Source organism: Nomascus leucogenys, chromosome 10 (genome assembly GCF_006542625.1).
Source record: "Nomascus leucogenys isolate Asia chromosome 10, Asia_NLE_v1, whole genome shotgun sequence".
Lineage (NCBI taxonomy): Eukaryota > Metazoa > Chordata > Mammalia > Primates > Hylobatidae > Nomascus > Nomascus leucogenys.
Window position 1 is genome coordinate 43,335,279 of NC_044390.1, and position 18,134 is coordinate 43,353,412.

Sequence of the window (18,134 nt, forward strand, 5' to 3'; positions counted from 1 at the left end):
TTTGTTTGTTTGTTTTGTGCACTCTGAAAAAGCCTCTCAAACCTACACTCCGTGTCACCGAGTCCACTGTCTGCAGGGTTCTCGTAGATTCTCCCTGTCGCTGACCGTTCTGCCATTTGGCTGTGATGCTTGTGTCCTCGGATGCTTTACCTGATACCAGCTCCGTTTCCACCACAGCTTGTCCTCATCCTCTCTTCCGCACTTGGTTTGCAGATTCAATGTTTTCATTTTGGAGAAAAAACCTTACATCTGTTTCCTGGAGTAAATATTTTTAGAATTCTGTTTTTTCTCTTTCCTTGATATCATGACAATATGGTTTTCTACTCCATCTGTCTTTTCTTCAGGGGGCTGGATAGCTGAGTTCACTCTCATGCCCAGGCTTTTGCCTGTCAAGTTGAGGGCATCCCCATCCCACTGTGTGAGTGAGCTGCATCTCTCTTATTCAGGAAGCGGGCCCCTGAGGGCAGATGGAGCTCACTACAGTGGTAAAGGGGCGATTGGAGAAGAGCCTGGGCCACAGAATTCTGCCTGCTGGAAACAGGTAGACCGGTCAACAAAGCATCCTCATGACTGCCAGTTCCTGGGCACAAAAGGTGCTCATGGGCAGCCTACTCATGTCTAGCCCACCTCTGCAAGTTTGAGGGGGTTCAAGAAGGAGTTCCTCCATCCCAGGAAATGCTCACGTCAGCACCCCGGGGCTTCTAGGTGCAGCCAAGACTGTGCCCGTGTATCTGAAGCTGGGGTGTCTGCAGGCCCTTAAGACAAGGCGGGCACTGGCCCTATCTCCCCCACGGCTGCTGCCCCTGCATGCCCACCCTGGAGAGGAGGGCATGACTTTCCACTAGCATTTCCTTGACTTTCTTTCCCATATCATGCTGCCTACCTTGGAGAGAGGGCTGTATGTCTGCTTTAAGCCACAAATTCACTCTGGTCTCAGCAGCCTAGCACCTGACAGAAACTCCTTGAAGTTTGCAAAATGTAGCTGATGCTTTCACTGAGTTTCAGTAGGACTTCTCCAGTTTTTGTTTTCTTTTTTTTATCCCATTCTTCTCACTTCAGACAATGGCCATCTTCATTTATACATCTCACACCTGGTAAGTTACAGGCTATGCCAGTTACCACTGGCCCCACAAATGCATTTTATATACACATGTATGACTAAGGAACGTAGTGAGTAATTTTTCCTAGTGAAATTTTAATAAAGGACAAAAGTATTTCTTATGCACATAAGGGTGATGGCATGTCTCTAGGGAATTTGGAGAGAAAGCTCAGCTTCTTCCTGTAATGATGGAGAAGATCATAGGGCCAACCTCAAGTTCTGTGGCTTACATTAATTAAGATAACCAAGACTCGTGAGGGCCTTGGGGTGCCTGACCCATGGAGGAGATCAATAAGTGAGGTTTAGGCATTATTTACTCTACCAAAAATTATTACTCTTTTTTTTTTCCTTTCTTTCTTTTTGAGAGAGTCTTGCTCTTGTCGCCCAGGCTGCAGTGCAATGGCACAATCTCGGCTCACTGCAACCTCCGCCTCCAGGGTTCAAGCGATTCTCTTGCCTCAGCCTCCTGAGTAGCTGGGATTATAGACACCCACCACCATACCTGGCTAATTTTTGTATGTTTAGTAGAGATGGGGTTTTGCCATGTTGGCCAGGCTGTTCTTGAACTCCTGACCTCGTGATCTGCCCGCCTCGGCCTCCCAAAGTGCTGGGATTACAGGCGTGAACCTCCGTGCTTGGCCCAAAAGTTATTACTCTTATTCCTGCTACAACTCAACCTCCTTGGTTAAATTGCTATGCTATGATTAAATCATATTGTGTATTCACAGCAATATATATGGCAAGCTCTAAAATACAAGAGACTTAAGGTTGGGCTTATCCTCTTACCTCCAGTTCAAGGCCCTAAGAACTTTGACTAAAGAATATTGGTGGACCAGCATACCAGTTCTGGGGTGCCAAAAAAACAGCATTGTAGTACTTGGGTTTATCCTATCAAATTAATCTTGCCCCAAACTTTTTCAGGAATAATAAGTGCAATGTTATTGTTCCTAAATATAATATAAAAATATATACATATTATAAATATAAAAATATACAATATATAAATAGTATAAATATGTAAATATATAATATAATATGTAAATATATAATTTAAATATTATAAATATGTGAATATATAAGTATTATACATATGTAATATATAATATAATATTATAAATATATGAATATATACTATAAGTATTATACATATGTAATATATAATATAACTATTATATATGTAATTATCTAATATAAATATTACAAATATGTGAATATATAATATATAAATATATAAATATTTAGGAATAATACATACAGTAAACTTTATCTTAGGAATAATAAATACAGAGTTTCCTAAAAGCTCTTTAGGAATAATAAATACAATAAATAATAATAAATATAATGCAATAATAAATAATGAATACAATAATAAACAATAAATACAATATATAAATAATAAGTACAAACTTTCAGGAATAATAAATATAATAGATACAATAATAAATACAATAGATAATAAATACAATTGATAAATAATAAAATGCAATACAATAAAACACAAGGAATAATAAATACAGCACAATAATAAACACAACAGTAAATACAATTATTTTTTAGGAATAATAAATAAATACAAATATTCGTATATATACACACAGAAAGAAAAGTGACTTTAGAGAGATGCATTTATACTTAATTTTGTAACCCTTTATATCACATGCAGTAGGAGTCAGGATTTGCCTTCAGCCCCCAAGGCAGGCCCTTCTTCCCAGCGCAGCCTCTGAATCCTGAAACGCAGCCTCACAGCCCAGAGCTCCAGCCGCCTCCTCACTGGTGCCTTTCTGTGGTTGCTGTTTTCTGAGAACACAATTGGCAAACGAGGCGCTGTGGCCTGGGCTGTGATGAAAGGAAACCTTGAGCATTTTCCAGCATCGCGGCTGCCCAGTGCCTACCCCAGGGATGGTCCCCATCTCTGGACTCTCGAGTTCCCTGCTGAGTGGCAGGAGAGGAGAGCTGCCTGGGGGAGGCGGCACCTTGGGCTTAGGCAGCCTTGGTGCAAGCAACAGCTCTGGCTTTGCCTGCCGAGTGGCCACAGGCAGCTGCACCACCTCTCTGAGTTTCAGTTTCCTGGCCTGTGAAATGGACTCACAACGCCCTCCTGGGTAGGGGGCATCTATGGGGAGAAGAGCTCTGTGGGTGGACAAGCCAGCTCTGAGTCCGCCCAGTGAGCCCCCGCCACTCTCCCTCTGGCCAAGCTATTGCTGCAGCCCAAAATGAGGGCCCCAGAAACAGCCTCCAAAACAAAAGTTTTTCTCTGACCTTCTCCTGCCCTCCTGTCTCTCAGTCCCATTCTTGCCTGAGGCCAACCATAAAAACTAGAATCCCTCTTCCCCAAGGCTGGTCATAGAATCTGAAGCTCTTCCCCCAAAGCCAGCCATAAAACCTAAAAATATAACTCTAACTTTCCTTCTGCCTTTCTGTGTAAAAACTGGCCATAAATAAATTCTCTAATGATCAGTGATGATGAGCTTTTTTTCATAGGTTTGTTAGCCGATCATTAGAGAAATGCAAATCAAAACTGCCAGTCAGAATGGTGATTATTAAAAAGTCAGGAAACAATAGATGCTGGTGAGTCTGTGGAGAAACAGGAATGCTTTTACATTGTTGGTGGGAGAGTAAATTAGTTCAACCATTGTGGAAGACAGTGTGACGATTTCTCAAGGATCTAGAACCAGAAATACCATTTGATCCAGCAATTCCATTAATGGGTATATATCCAAAGGATTATAAATCATTCTATTATAAAGACACATGCACAACATATGTTTGTTGCAGCACTATTTACAATAGCAAAGACTTGGAACCAACCCAAATGCCCATCAATGATAGGCTGGATAAAGTAAATGTGGCACATATACACCATGGAATACTATGCAGCCATAAAAAATAATGAGTTTATGTCCTTTGCAGGGACATGGATGAAGCTGGAAACCATCATCCTCACCAAACTAACACAGGAACAGAAAACCAAACACTCCATGTTCTCACTCATAAGTGGGAGCTGAACAATGAGAACACGTAGACACAGGGAGGGGAACAACACACACCAGGTCCTGTCTAGGGGTTGGGGGGCAAGGGGAGGGAGAGAGCATTAGGACAAATACCTAATGCAAGCAGGGCTTAAAACCTAGATGACAGGTTGATAGGTGCAGCAAACCACCATGGCACATGTATACTTATGTAACAAACCTGCACATTCTCTGATCTACCTTGTTTGACTGTAGGTCATGAGACCCCCCCGCCATTCCAGAAAGGGCCTTGCCCCCTACCCAGAAGAAAGGAACGCTGCTTAGAGAGGCCAAGAAGAATCTAGATAGACAGGCCTGACTGGGTTTTGCCATTCAGTCTATCAGCCCTTGTTGTCCAATCCTGTTTCGACATGACTGTCCATACGTTGTTGAACCTAAGCAGAAAAATAGACAACATTTCCCGCATCTTTGGGTCTTTGTTCTGAAGGTTCCTGTGTACACCTCAATAAACAGTCAGAACTGGACTTCCTCCCTCCTGAACACCCCTTGGTCCATTCGGCCGAGCTTCTGTGCCTCCACCAAACGCAGCTCCACTATTTTTACCACAAGGGGCAGATTCCATTCACTTAATCACCGAATCCCCCTGGCATCCCCCAAGGAGGCCCCAGGCCCCTCCAGCTCCCTCAGCCTGGAAGAGGGAAGAGGAAGCAGAGCGCAATGGATTCTTTCAGCTGCTTAAGGAAGGTTCCTGAAACCCGGTAATGACCCTGTCATCATTGAAACCCCAAGTAAGCCATTAAGAAGGGAACAGGGCTGGACCTGGCAGCTCACACTTGTACTCTCTGCACTTTGGGAGGCTGAGGCAGTTGGATTGCTTGAGCCCAGAAGCCAAAGACTAGCTTGGGCAACATGGCAAAACCCCATCTCTTAAGAAAAAATACAACAATTAGCTGGGCATGGTGGCACGCGCACCTGTTGTCCTAGCTACCAGGGAGGCTAAGGTGGGAGGATTGCTTCAGCCTGGGAGGTCAAGACTGCAATAAGCCATGATCGTGCCACAGCACCCCAGGTTGGGCAACATAGCGAGACCCTGTTTCAAAAGAAAAGAAAAGAAAAAAATAAAACAGGCCTCCGGTGCTGACAATGAACTCCCGTCCCACGGAGTGCCCTGGGGCATACCCGATGCCCACTGGCCACTCTCTCTCAAGCCAGTAGGATGGCTTGTTTCCTGATGGCTCTGACACTGGCAGGTCAGAGGGCCAGTGTGGGGAAGGACAGGGGCGGGATGTCTGCCTTGTCCTCCCTTCCCTATTCTCACCTCTTCCATGAGACTTTGGTTAACTTTGGTCAAGAGATAGTTGTTCCTAGGTCAGGAAATACAGGTCACATGTGCACATATACAGGCACCAACATACCTATCTGCACACAAATACACACACAGATGTGTTTATTCACACTGACACAGATATGCACACCTGCACACTCACATATATGTACACACACACTCATGTGCACTCCCAGGTACCACAGGCATCCGGGCACTCTTCCCATCTTCAGGGCCCCTGAGGCTCCCCCGGGCCTGGCTGGCGCTCCCTTACTTCTGGCTCTGGGTGAGCACAGGACCAGCCTGGCTGTCCTCAGACATCCTTTTACCCCCATACCCCCTGAGCCTGGCCTGGGCTGCTCCACAAGGAAGCCGCTGTTATTTAGGCTTCGGTTTTCTTGCCCTCACCAAGGAGACCTCAGGGACCCAAGCCACCCAAGGGCAGGGGCTGTGTGCATGGCTGCACGGGATTCACTTTAGAATCTCCAGTGGTGGTGTCAGACTGTGTGGGTTCCACAGTGTCTAATTTTAAAAATCTCAGTGTCTGGGCTGGGTGCAGTGGCTCACTCCTGTATGTAATTCCAGCACTTTGGGAGGCCGAGGTGGGAGGATTGCTTGCGGCCAGGAGTTTGAGACCAGCCTGGGCAACATAGTGAGACCCCCTTCTCTATGAAAAGTTTAAAAATTAGCCAGATATGGTGGTTCATGCCTGTAGTCTCAGCTACTCAGGAGGCTGAGGTGGGAGGATCGCTTGAGCCCAGGAGTTAGAGACTGCAGTGAGCCATGATTGCACCATCGAACTCCAGCCTGGGTGACAATAGTGAGACTGTATCTCAAAAACAAAACAAAAAAACAACAACAAAAAACAGGTATCTGGTCTAGGCACAGACCCCCTAATGAGCATGCACCCTCACACACACAAACATCCACAAACACGAACATATACAAATCCTTAAATGCATACATCAGTGCACATTCACACAAGCACACATCCTTGTGCTTGACATACACACACATGGACATGTAGACATGCTCACACAGACATAAGCACACCACACATATCTGCACATACACAAACATGCACAGACACATGTACACTCAGCATAAACACATACAAGCATGCACAGGCATACACACACATGAAAACACACACCGAAGTACACACACACACATATACAGAGACATACACACATGTAAACCCATGCACAGAAGCCAGCATGCACGCACAGGCATGCCGAAGTTGGGGAGGAGACCGAGAGGGAGCCTTGCAGCTGGTTTGGAATCCTGCCCTGTCTCCTTTTGCACGCTTGTTCCGGGATGAGGTCTTTTGCTGAATGAACAGGAGACACCCAGGCTTGGCTGACCTCCAAAAGAAGAGAAGCAGGAGTCACTGATTTCTCCTTCTAACTCTTTCATGTGCCTACTGGCTGGCCCAATCCCTATCCCAGACGCCTTCCCTGCCCCCACCATCTATAGGCATTCCATGCGGCCTCCAGAGCCCCTGAACCCCTGCTCTAAGCAGCAGAGATGCCCCAGGAAGGAGGTCAGGCTCCTCCGCCTGACACTCCATCACATCCCAGTTGCACCCCAACATAGATGCCACCCCGTGCTCCAGACACTCAAAGTCCCCCTCCCTCCCACAGACCTCAAGCTGGAGGGTGCCTTTGATGGTCACCCTGCTGCCCTGCCAAGCATGTGCCCACTCCAAACACCTCTGCATCCTTCAAGGCTTGCTTGCATGGCCCCTTCTCTGACCTCTCCACCCCCAGACACAGCCAGGCCCTCTTCTCTGCTGTCCTTGTCCCTGGGCATTTATACCTCCATTACTGTCCCTGTCACACTGATGTTTAGTGAGGCTCAGTTGTCTCTGGGAATAGGTCTTGCCTGTTCAGTTGCTTTTGGAGGCCACAGACTACATCCTCCTCATCCGAATGTGCCAGGAGCCTGGCTCGTAGTAAGCTTTCAATAAACACATGTCGGCAAAATGAATGAATGAATGAATGTGTCGACAGTGCTAAGTTGAAGCAGGTTCTGTTCTGTTTAGAGATGGGGACCGGGGCCAGCTGGAGAAGCCTCTCTCAGCTGTACTGTTCTTGAGCTCAGCTGCGTCCCCAGAGGGAAGGATCTGCAGGGAAGGCTTAGCGAAGGAAATGCCACCTCCAGTCCCGTTCAGCAGGAAATGCCCGCCTTCCCTGGGAAGCTCCGTTTTCTTAGTACAACGGGAAGTCAAATCAGATGTTCTGTATTCCTATCTATATGGATTTAGATGATGGAATGGAAAGTTTGCATTATCACCCATCCAGCTGTGCTCAGATGAGATTTCCAGTCACACAAAGCATGGATACACCACACAGAACGAAATCCCACAGCAACTATGGGAGGAGAAAGCCCTGTGGTCACGGCTCCGACAGGAGGATGCCATGTCTCCAAGTTCATTCGCCATAAGCCGAACCTGTGTCCAGTGGGCACCCACAGATGGCAAACCTCTGCCGGTGCTGAACATCTGCCATGTGTTCTTACCCCATGAGCCTTGGCGAGAGCGAGCTCCCTTTTCTCCCTCCCCACCCATAAGGTCAACTCGCTCCCATCTTAGCTGAGACTTCTCCTTGTTTAGACACTTCCGATATTTGGTTCTAAGTTTCTCATTTACCATTAAAGCAATTATCAGCTAAAAATGCTCTGCACCCTAAAACAACGCAACCAGAGGATAGGAGCCTATTTGAAGTTATAAATAACTCCCTTTCTCCTGCCACTTGTTTGCAGTGCTGTATAAATCTTAAGGTGTGCGAATTTCATCATCACGAATGTTCTTTAAAATGTAATAAAACTTTTTTCAATAAAAAAGTCAGCCAATGAAGATCAGCCCCGCACGCACCCTCAGATGGAGGCCCGCAATATTTGCATTGCAGAACAACTGTAATTTTATTCATGGGTTGGCATAGCCTCAGCCCATCGGTAATTAAACACAGAACAGCTGTCACTCTGCCCCACCCTAGGGAGACAGGACGGAACAATGAGCTCCTATTGATGGGCTTGGTGGTGGGGGCCTGCATAGATGGAGGGGCAGTGGCTGGCACAGGGAGGGGGCTGGCGCAGGCAGGGGCTGGCATGAGTGTGGGATCTCTGGGCCTGGGCTCAGTGCTGTACCTGGCTCACTGATTCCAGACTTCCCTTCTGGCTTCTAAGGGAAGAGGGGACAGTGCATACATTTCCCAAAGGCCACGTGGGACCTAGCAGAGGTGGGCTTGGGGTTGTGGGGGACACTGGGGAGTACTTTCAGCTTCCACCTTGAACCCTTCTGTGCTGTTTGAACCATGTTAACAAGCAAGCAGGGATTACTTCTGTAACTCACAGAGCTAATTTTAAAAAGGGTTGGGTGCTGAGCAGTGGCAGCAGAGGGAAGGAGGGGACCCTGGACCTGCCAGAGCTCCTGCTGGACTCATGAGGACCTGGAGAGAGAGGTCCCAAAACTCTGATATCCCAGCCAGAAGGGGCATTGAAGATCTTCAGACCTGATGCCCCATTTTGCAGATGAGAACTTTGGAGGGCTGGGGAGGTGCAGTGGTTTGGAACAGTCATTGGCTAGAGCCTGGCACAGTCCACAGGTCTGGGTTCTGGACCCCTACAGCCCACAGTGTGACCTGGAGCAGACACATCTCCAGGAACCTGGGCCTCAGTTTCCTCCTGCAAACAAGGAGTGGAGATTCGACGTGTGTGGGGGTCGGGTGGGTGCCTTTAGGGCTGGCAGCACAGAGGTGCTGGGAGCAGTCCTCCCAGAGCCCCTTTTGGGCTGGACCTATTCGTTTCCTGGGGGCCCCAGAAGGGGAGCCTGGGGGTGACCCAGTCTGCTGTCTGTCTGTCCCTCCCTCAGCCCCCATCTGGACTCCCCTTGCACCTCCCTGGCCCCAGTCTGCATAACAGCTTCTCTGACCACCTCTCAGCAACCTTCCCTCCATCCCTGCTTCTTTTAGGGTTTCCAGGTTATCTGTACCACACCACCAGCACCAGCAGCGGACAGGGGCTTTCTCCCAGAGCCCCCGAGGAGCCCAGATCAGGGGTCCAAGGGCGAGACCTCAGGGCTCCGTGTTCCTGCAGGCCCAGCTTCCCGCCCACTGCTCAAGGCTGCCTACCCTCAGGGTGTGCCATGGCACATGTGACATCCATGCCAGCCCCCTTAACGGACACTTCCATCCTGACCTAGGCCTCCCACTGGGTCTGGAGGCCAAGGGTGGGGGTGGCCTCCTCCACGAAGGTTTCTTGGCTTATCTGGGACCACAGAGCACTTGATATGGTCTCATCTTGAATTATAAAACTTATATCCCCATGTGTCACGGGAGAGACCAGGTGGAGGTAATTGAATCATGGGGGCAGCTTCCCCCATGCTGTTCTCGTGAGAGTGAGTGAGTTCTCACAAGGTCTGATGGTTTTACAAGGCACTCTTCCCCTTGTGCTCGGCGCTTCTTCCTCCTGCCTTGTGAAGGAGGTGCCTTGCTTCCCCTTTGCCTTCTGCCATGATTGTAAGTTTCCTGAGGCCTCCTTAACCATGCTGAACTGTAAGTCATTAAACCTCTTTCCTTTATAAATTACCCAGTCTCAGGCAGTTCTTTACAGCAGCATGAAATTCTTTATAGCAGCATGAAAACGGACTAAAGAAGCTCTCTTGTTTTTCTTGAGTCAGGGAAGAGATGAGCAGATCTGGCCAGCCAGGTGATGGGCAAGACACAAAAGGGCCTCCCTCCGTGGGGCTGTGCTGGAGGAAGTGGCTCAGTGACACCGGGGTGGGGAGGGGAGGTCTTCCGGGAATGGATTAGCATGTACTGACTGTAGTGTCTAAGATCTAGTAGACCCACGTCCTGTACCTACTGTGACAATGGGGAGCAGGGCATGCAGTGCTTTGGGTGGGGCACTGCCCTTCCTAGTTGTGCAGAGGGTTGTGGGAAGGGTCGAGGGGCCTGTCTGGGCGGTGGCCCTATGGAAGGATGGGATGAGGGGTTCCTGGAGGGAGGAGTGATGGCTGGGAATCCCTAAGGCCATCACTGGGGAAAGCGGGTCTGCCAGGTCATTGCTGGGAGAGTAAGGGGTGTGCCCACTGCCAGACTGTTCCCTCTAGGACTCAAAGAAGGGGGGCATGTAACCCAGACCCAGAGGCAGGGGGCACCTCTATCACACCCATTGTCATACATATGTTGTGAGCAGGGCTTCGCTGTGTCAGGTGCCCAGGATCTGACTTTCTCCCTGTGACCGTGAGGGTTTTGTGTCCTGCTGGTCCTGATGTCCTCTGCACCGTCATGTCTGGGCCTGTGAAGGTGGCAGGATTTTCAAAGTCATCTGTGGAACATAAGCTCTAATGACAGAAAAGAATGTTTGAAATCAGGGGACCTCTGCTGAGGCTCCTGAGGCCGGGCAGAGAATGTCCTGCAAGATGGGTGGCACCAATGTTTATAAGGACCTTCAGGACTGGAGAGAACGCAGCCACACAGGAGCAGGCAATCTCCCGGCTGACAACACACAGTACCTGGGATGCGTGGATCCTTAGAAACACCACGGGGCATCGACTGACACACCTCTGCTCTGCTATAGGCAGAAGAGGCAAATACTCTGGTTCATGTGAGAGCATGCATGAGAGGGTGGACATGTGTAGGAGTGTGTGTGTGTGCGTGTGTGTAAGTGTACACAATGTAAGTATGCATGTGTATGACCATGCCGATGTGAGCAATTATGCATATGTGAGAGTGTGCATGGGTGTGAACATGCCCCTGTGAGAGTGTGCATGTGTGCAATTGTGCACATGTGAGAGTGTGTGTGGGTGTGAGCACGCACATATGTGTGTATGTGTGACATGCCCATGTGAAAGTGCACATGTGTGTGTGCGTGTGCATATGTGTACATGTGAGTGTGTCCAACTGGGCGAGTTTTGCATGTCTCCACTAAACTGTGCAGTCAGGAGGGCCTGGGGACCCAAGAGCCAGCTGAATGTTTCGGCCCCAGCGCTCCTTTCAGCCCTTCCCCTATTAGTGGACTCACGGGACAAGCCTCCAGGAGTGGAAGGTGTCATTCCCACAAGGTAGACTTGGGGGCTATCCCCGAGGCCCGTGCTGCTATCTAAGACTAAGATGGATTGAAGCCAGTGAAGAGAAGTCTTTCTTGGGTGCAGAAACCACAAGGCCCTCGCCATCCGCTAGCAGCTTTAACAGCTGTGGCTTCCGGGTGAAGGCTGCCGTAGGAGAGAAAACCTGCTCAGAGCGGGTGGAGTTTGGATCCGCTTTTGGTCTTCAGTGCCCGGTGGTGGTGCGGGGCTGGTGGATGTGCAGGCCAGACACAGCTCAGCTCCAAAGGTAGGGCCCCAGGGGGATTTGCCTGGGAACACTGAGGCATCCAACAGCCCAGCAAAGAGCTGGGGCGATCGCTAAGAGGAAGGAGCCAAGTGGGGTACCAGAGCACCCCGTGATCCAGGCTCTCCCGCCCATAGTCAGATCCTACTGTGCTGGAGCTATGGCCGCTGCCCTTCCCCCTCCCCAGCCCCGCCTCCGTTCCCTAGCTCCTTCCTTCCAGCCTGTGCTATTTGGGGAGGAACAATGCAGAACTGGTTTGGGCACAGTACGGGACCCTGGCTGAGCAGGAGGGGCCCTGATGGAAGAAGGCAAGGAGGCACTGCTGAGCCAGCAGGAACCGTGCTTCTGCCACCCATAAGCATGTGGGGGCAGGGCCTCCTTCTGGGCTGGGACATTGCCTGGTAACCTCTCCCTGACTCCTCTGCCCACACCTTATACCAGCGACAGCATCCAGTGCTCCACAGTGCTCCTGACGACAGCCATGGCTGCTATTTATTGAGTGGTTAACTCTGTCCAAGTCCTGTGCTTGGTGCTATACACCAAGATGTCTCTACTATACACAGATAATGACGACGCATAACAGACCACGGGAGTGATTACTCTCTCCCTTTAGAGGTGGGGAAACAAGCTTGCGGGACTCATAGAAATAGAACTCTTGGTCACAGTCCTACAGCTACAGCAGGTTTAAGCCAAAATGGGATGTATTGGCTCATATATCCAAAAACTCTGGGAGCAGCCCCAGCTCCAGGTTCAGAATCTTAAATGATGCCACCAGGACCCTGTCCCATCCACATCTCTCTGCCAGGGTCTTCTTTACAGTAGCCCCATTCTCCAGTGCCCAGGTGGGGCAAGATGGCAGCCTGCGGCTCCAGATCCCCATCCACTCGGGAGTCCATCTGGGGCATGTGCAATGTCATTGGCTCTGATTGGGTCATGTGCTTAGCCCTGAACCAATCACCATGGCTGGAGAATTCGATGCTCTGATTGGTCAACCCCAGAGCTTTTGGGACAGTCAGCTGTTCAGAAGCAGGAGAACAAAGGCAGGAGGTCCCCAGAGAAGAATGGGGTGAACAGAAAAGGTCAGTGACTGCATGCTGGATGGCAGGGCACAGACACCCACCACCAAGGCCAGAGCTGAGCCAGACTCCAGAGCCCCCCTCCATCTCTTCCCCACCTCCCTATGGTGCTTTGGGATCACTGGGCTGGCATGGCTGCCCCAAAATTTTTAAGACATGCCCACTGGGAAGTCCCTGAGCGAGCCTCAGGCCTTGGGGACTGCATCTGTCAACATCACCTCTGCCCGAGATCTGGGGGAGGTGGAGGGTGCTGAAGGCAGGGATGGGGCGGCTCCCGCACAGGCTCTTCAAGTTGGGGCCCTGGGAAACCCAATCAAATTGTCACTGCAGTTATATAACTTAAATATATGGGCTGTAATTATTTTTAAAAATATACCAATAAAATTGTCTCTGATTATTTTAGTCACAATACAAATCGCTTCAATTAGAGCAGAAAGAGGGCGCGGGTTTATGGCTTCCCATGAATCTACGAGTAACCTCGGCTGGGAGGTGGAAAAGCCGGCAGCTCCCTCTCGGCTCTCCCGTGAATCCTGCGGCAAAATGGCCCTGAATCTAGCATGGAAGCAGCAGGCTGGAAGAAGGGAGAGGGGAAGCTCTCTGGGTCATGCGTGCAAGGCCTTGATGCCAACAGCTGGTTCCAGGCCTGATGGGACAGGAGAGATCTCCAGGTTCATGGGAAGTCCTGATGTGGGGTCGGGAACCCTGACCCCCTCATTGGTCCACGCCCTCCCTATGTAGCCCCTGTCTCTCCCTCTGTAGTGGCATGAGTGGCCTGAGACTCCAGGGCCTAGAAGAGCCCCACTCAGGATGGAGCCTCTCTCCATCTCTCCTGGGCCTTCGGCTGTGGCCTGGTCCCCCCAGTGCTCCCAGCCAGCAGCATCCAGGTTCCCCTTTATAAGATGGCAGTTTCCACCTGCCAAGAAAGGGAGCCCTGTTGAGCCCTGAAATCCAGCCAATGCCCCAGTTACCAATGGGGAAACTGAGGCACCAAGCAGAAGCATAGTTCAGGTCACACAACAAAGGAGCTGCAGACCAGAGAAGACTCCAGGCTCTGCCTCTCAGCCCTAGGAAGCCACGGGAGAGGGCGGAGACAGAGGTCACTCTGTGGCCAACAGCCAGGCCCTTGCCATCCTCCTGCCCTGCCCTACCCTTCTCCCCCAAGCTCTTCACAATGCTGAGACCCTCGAGAGCCCTACTGAGCCCCCTCTGCCCAGTCAGGGCCAAGCAGACAGCCATCTCACAAGTCTAGTTTGTGAGCTGGGCTCAGCCAATTAGGTCCTGCTGTGGTCTGAATGTTCACGTCACTCCCCTCCAAATTCATATGTTGAAACCTAATCACCAATGTAATGGTGTTAGAAATGGGGCCTGTGGGAGATGAATGGGATGAGTGCCCATATAAAAGAGGCTCCAAAGAGCTCCCTGGCCCCTTCCACCACATAAGGCACCACCTTCTACCAGAAAACGGGCTCTCACCAAACATCGAATCTGTCTGGGCCTTGATCTTGGACTTCCCAGCCTGCAGAACCGTGAAAAATAAATTTCTGTTGTTTATAAGCCACCTAGTTTAAGGCATTTTGTTATAGCAGCCCACACAGACTAAGACAGGTCCCCTTCCCCAGGGCCCACAGCCATGCTGTGTTCTCTGATGCTGCCCAGCCTGGAGTGTCATGACCTGCAGGAGACGCTCATCCCTCCCACCATGGTAGTTTTGGAACACACTGCTGGCAACATCATTTGTCCAGGGACCCCCACCAGGGGGAAACAGCATTAAGGCCCGAGCCTCTCAGAGCCACCATGACATAGGAGGTGCCCCCACACTTCCCAAGTCCATGGTGACTGTGTGGCTTTGCTGAGAGCTGGCGGCAATATTCCTCTAGGCAGCTGGAGAGGAAGTCCCCTCCCTGTCTCTTCAGGCATGCACACAGGGGTATGGCAATGCCCCTCAGCCCTACCACACCTCCTCTACTGCCTAGGCTGGAGGGCAGTGGCATGATCTCGGCTCACTGAAACCTCTGCCTCCCAGGCTCAAGCAATTCTCTTGTCTTAGCCTCCTGAATAGCTGGAACTACAGGCACACACCATCACGCCCAGCTAATTTTTATAGTTTTAGTAGAGACAGGGTTTCGCCATGTTAGCCAGGCAGGTCTTGAACCCCTGGCCTCAAGTGATCCACCCGCCTCAGCCTCCTGTAGTGCTGGGATTACAGACATGAGCCACTGCGCCCGGCCTGCACCTCCTCTTTTTGAGGAACATAAGCATTTTTCTGTCAAACACCAGTGAAAATGTTTTTGGAATTATTTTCCCATTGGAATTGCAATAAAGACACGGGTAAAGTTGGAGAGAACTTGAATCTTCACGCTAGTGGGTCTTCCCATCTGGGGAAGAACCATTTCTCTCTAACGAGGCGCATCTTTTTGCCCTTTTTATGGTTTTCTCTTTTTCTTTGTATGGGTCTGGCCTGTTTCATGTTAAGCCGGTGTCATTTATCACTTTATTGATGCTGTGAATGAGGCCTTTTCCACTTTATTTTCCAGTCAGCTCGTCCCTGGCATGCAGGAAGCTATGGGTCTTTATCAGGCCACTTTTCCAGGCTTTCTTAGCAGTTCTGTTTTGCAATGAATCCTCTTGGACTTTCTGGGTAAATATAAACATTCTCTGCCAAGAATGATAATATTGTCTCTTGCTTTCTAATCTTTGGACTGCTTTTCGTTGTCTTTATTTCCAGTCGTACTGTCTTGGCCAAGTACCCTTGTTTAAGACATGTGGGGAGAGGGGTCACCTCCAGCTGCTCATGAGGCCCCCAAGAGCCCTCTGCATACCTGCAAGTCTCCTGCTGCAGCGTTCCCAAAAGCTCTTGTCTTTAGAACATTCTCAATCCAGGGCTGGGCATGGTGGCTCACGCCTGTAATCCCAGCACTTTAGGAGGCCAAGGCAGGCAGATCACCTGAGGCCAGGAGTATGAGACCAGCCTGGCCAACATGGCAAAACCCCATCTCTACTGAAAATACAAAAATTAGCTGAAAGTGGTGTTGGGCGCCTGTAGTCCCAGCTACTCGGGAGGCTGAGGCAGGAGAATCGCTTGGAGCTGGGAGGCGGAGGTTGCAGTGAGCTGAGATTGTACCATTACACTCCAGCCTGGGCAACAGAGCGAGACTCCGTCTCAAAAAAAAAAAAAAAAGAAAAAGAAAAAGATCCTACCAAGGGCTGGTGGAAACACAGTCCCCCCCCCGTCCCCCCCACAGTGGTGCTGTCTCCCCTTCCATCCAGCATGCGTTTACTGAGCACCCACCACCGGCCACACCCAGGACGACACCTGGGGATCCAAGGAAGACTGGGTGAGCATGGAGGAGAAGACTCATTGGTGCAGCAAGATGAACTTGTGCATGTGAGTGAGCAACTGGGGGATGGGGGTGGGGCACCGAGCCAAAAGGTGAATGTGGCCCCTCCTGCTTGGCTCTACAGAGAGGGAAACGATGTAAGGGACAGATAGGAATCCCTGGTGGATGAGACGGGAGGAGTGCGCCGGTGAACCGCAGCCTGGAGGTGTGGAGGCACATGCCGCCCAAGTTCCTAAATCCAGCCAGTGCAGGATTTGAGGCTGGGGAGGAGAGGACACGAGGTTGGTGGCAGATGGGGGCTTGGCAGGGAGGCCTGAGACAAAGCGCTTAAATGTACCTGGAGGATGAGGGACTAAGGGGTATGTACAAAAGGTCACTGCTATTCCTGGGATGGTGGGGGAGAGGGGCTGGAGCTGAGAACATCCTGGAGGATCAGAGAGAAATGGGCCTTTCCCAGATGAGAAGACTCGCTATTGTAAAGATTCAAGCTCTCTCCAAATTTACCTGTGGGTGTTTTTTTTTTTTTTTTTTTTTTTTGAGATGGAGTCTCACTCTGTTGCCCAGGCTGGAGGGCAGTGGCGCTGTTTCAACTCACTGCAACTTCTGCCTCCTGAGTTCAAACGATTCTCCTGCCTCAGCCTCCCAAGTAGCTGGGATTACAGGCACCTGCCACCACACCTGGCTAATTTTTGTATTTTTAGTAGAGATGGGGTTTTCATCACAACAAAATTAATGGCATTTTTTTTCCTCCTGACCCCAGAGAAGGGAGAAAACGGGCAACTCGCAAACTCCCACTCCCTACCTGCCGCCATCCCTGCTGTGGCTTCAGCTATACCCAGGCCTCCAGAGCAGGGGAGGGTAGGATATATACCAAGGGCAATTTTCTACTCAGATAAAACATCATCATGAAATTGCATCACATACTGGTGACATTGAAAGGAAAATTGTTTAATTTCTAATTTGGGGTAAACAAAAAGTTAAGGTGGCTCACATTGCAACAGTAGCAACATCCGGCAGGGTGCAGTGGCTCATGCCTGTAATCCCAGCACTCTGGGAGGCCAAGGCGGGTGGATCACAAGGTCAGGAATTCAAGACCAGCCTGGCCAAGATGGTGAAACCCCGTGTCTACTAAAAATACAAAAATTAGCTGGGTGCAGTGGCAGGCACCTGTAATCCCAGCTATTCGGGAGGCTGCGGTAGCTTGAACCTGGGAAGCGGAGGTTGCAGTGAGCCAAAGGTTGCAGTGAGCCGAGATCTCGCCACTGCACTCTAGCCTGGGCGATAGAGCAAGACTCCGTCTAAAAAAAAAAAAAAAAAAAAAAACAGTAGCAACATCCACATTTTAGCAGCTGCTGGGAGGATGTCTCCTGGCTCTCAAAGCCCTTTCTCCCTTCTCTGCACTTGATCTTAGCCAAAAGGCCGAGAAGCGATCCTTTCTCCCTTCTCTGGAAATGCATCCAAGACTCAGCCAGGCCCTCACCGCAGCACCTGTGATTCAGAACTGGCCGAGTGGATTTTCTCTTCCAGGAACCAGAGGTGGTGAAGTTGAGTGCCTTATTCATGGCCAGTCCCAGGGAGAGGAAAACCCCAAAACTCCAGCCTCCAGGCCAGTCTGATTTTGTTCAGCATTCTCTCTGGTCCAGAGAGCCAACTTCATGGTGTTTGTTGGTTTGGAGCTACCCATGACCCATTCCTTCTTGTTGGTGCCCTGATTGACCTGTGGGAATCACTACTCCCATGTTCTCAGTCTATGAGCTGCAGGTGGAGCTGCACCCGTCCACCTGGGCAGCAGCCTCTGACCCAGGGCCTCTGCCCGTGAGAACACTGCTCTCCTGTGGCCACCAGGATTGGCCCTGAGGTGGGCATGTGCCTTTGGTCACATAGTCAGGCCTCATGAAGACTAATCCCAGGGTTGGTTTTTTTTGTTTGTTTTTTCTTTTTCGAGATGGAGTCTCACTCTGTCACCTAGGCTGGAGTGTAATGGCATGATCTCAGC

General features: G+C 50.2%; 1 long non-coding RNA gene and 1 other non-coding gene across 2 annotated transcripts; both read right to left on the bottom strand.

The window, feature by feature from the left end:
- Positions 1-8,287: 8,287 nt before the first annotated feature.
- On the bottom strand, positions 8,288-10,189 carry LOC101176115. Its single transcript, XR_178841.2, has 2 exons — positions 9,590-10,189; positions 8,288-9,076 (listed from the first exon to the last, which is right to left on the bottom strand). It is a non-coding gene; the product is annotated as an uncharacterized LOC101176115 (long non-coding RNA).
- Positions 10,190-17,371: 7,182 nt separating this feature from the next.
- Positions 17,372-17,569, bottom strand: LOC115837176. The gene has a single exon (XR_004032199.1). It is a non-coding gene; the product is annotated as a U2 spliceosomal RNA (small nuclear RNA).
- Positions 17,570-18,134: the final 565 nt, after the last annotated feature.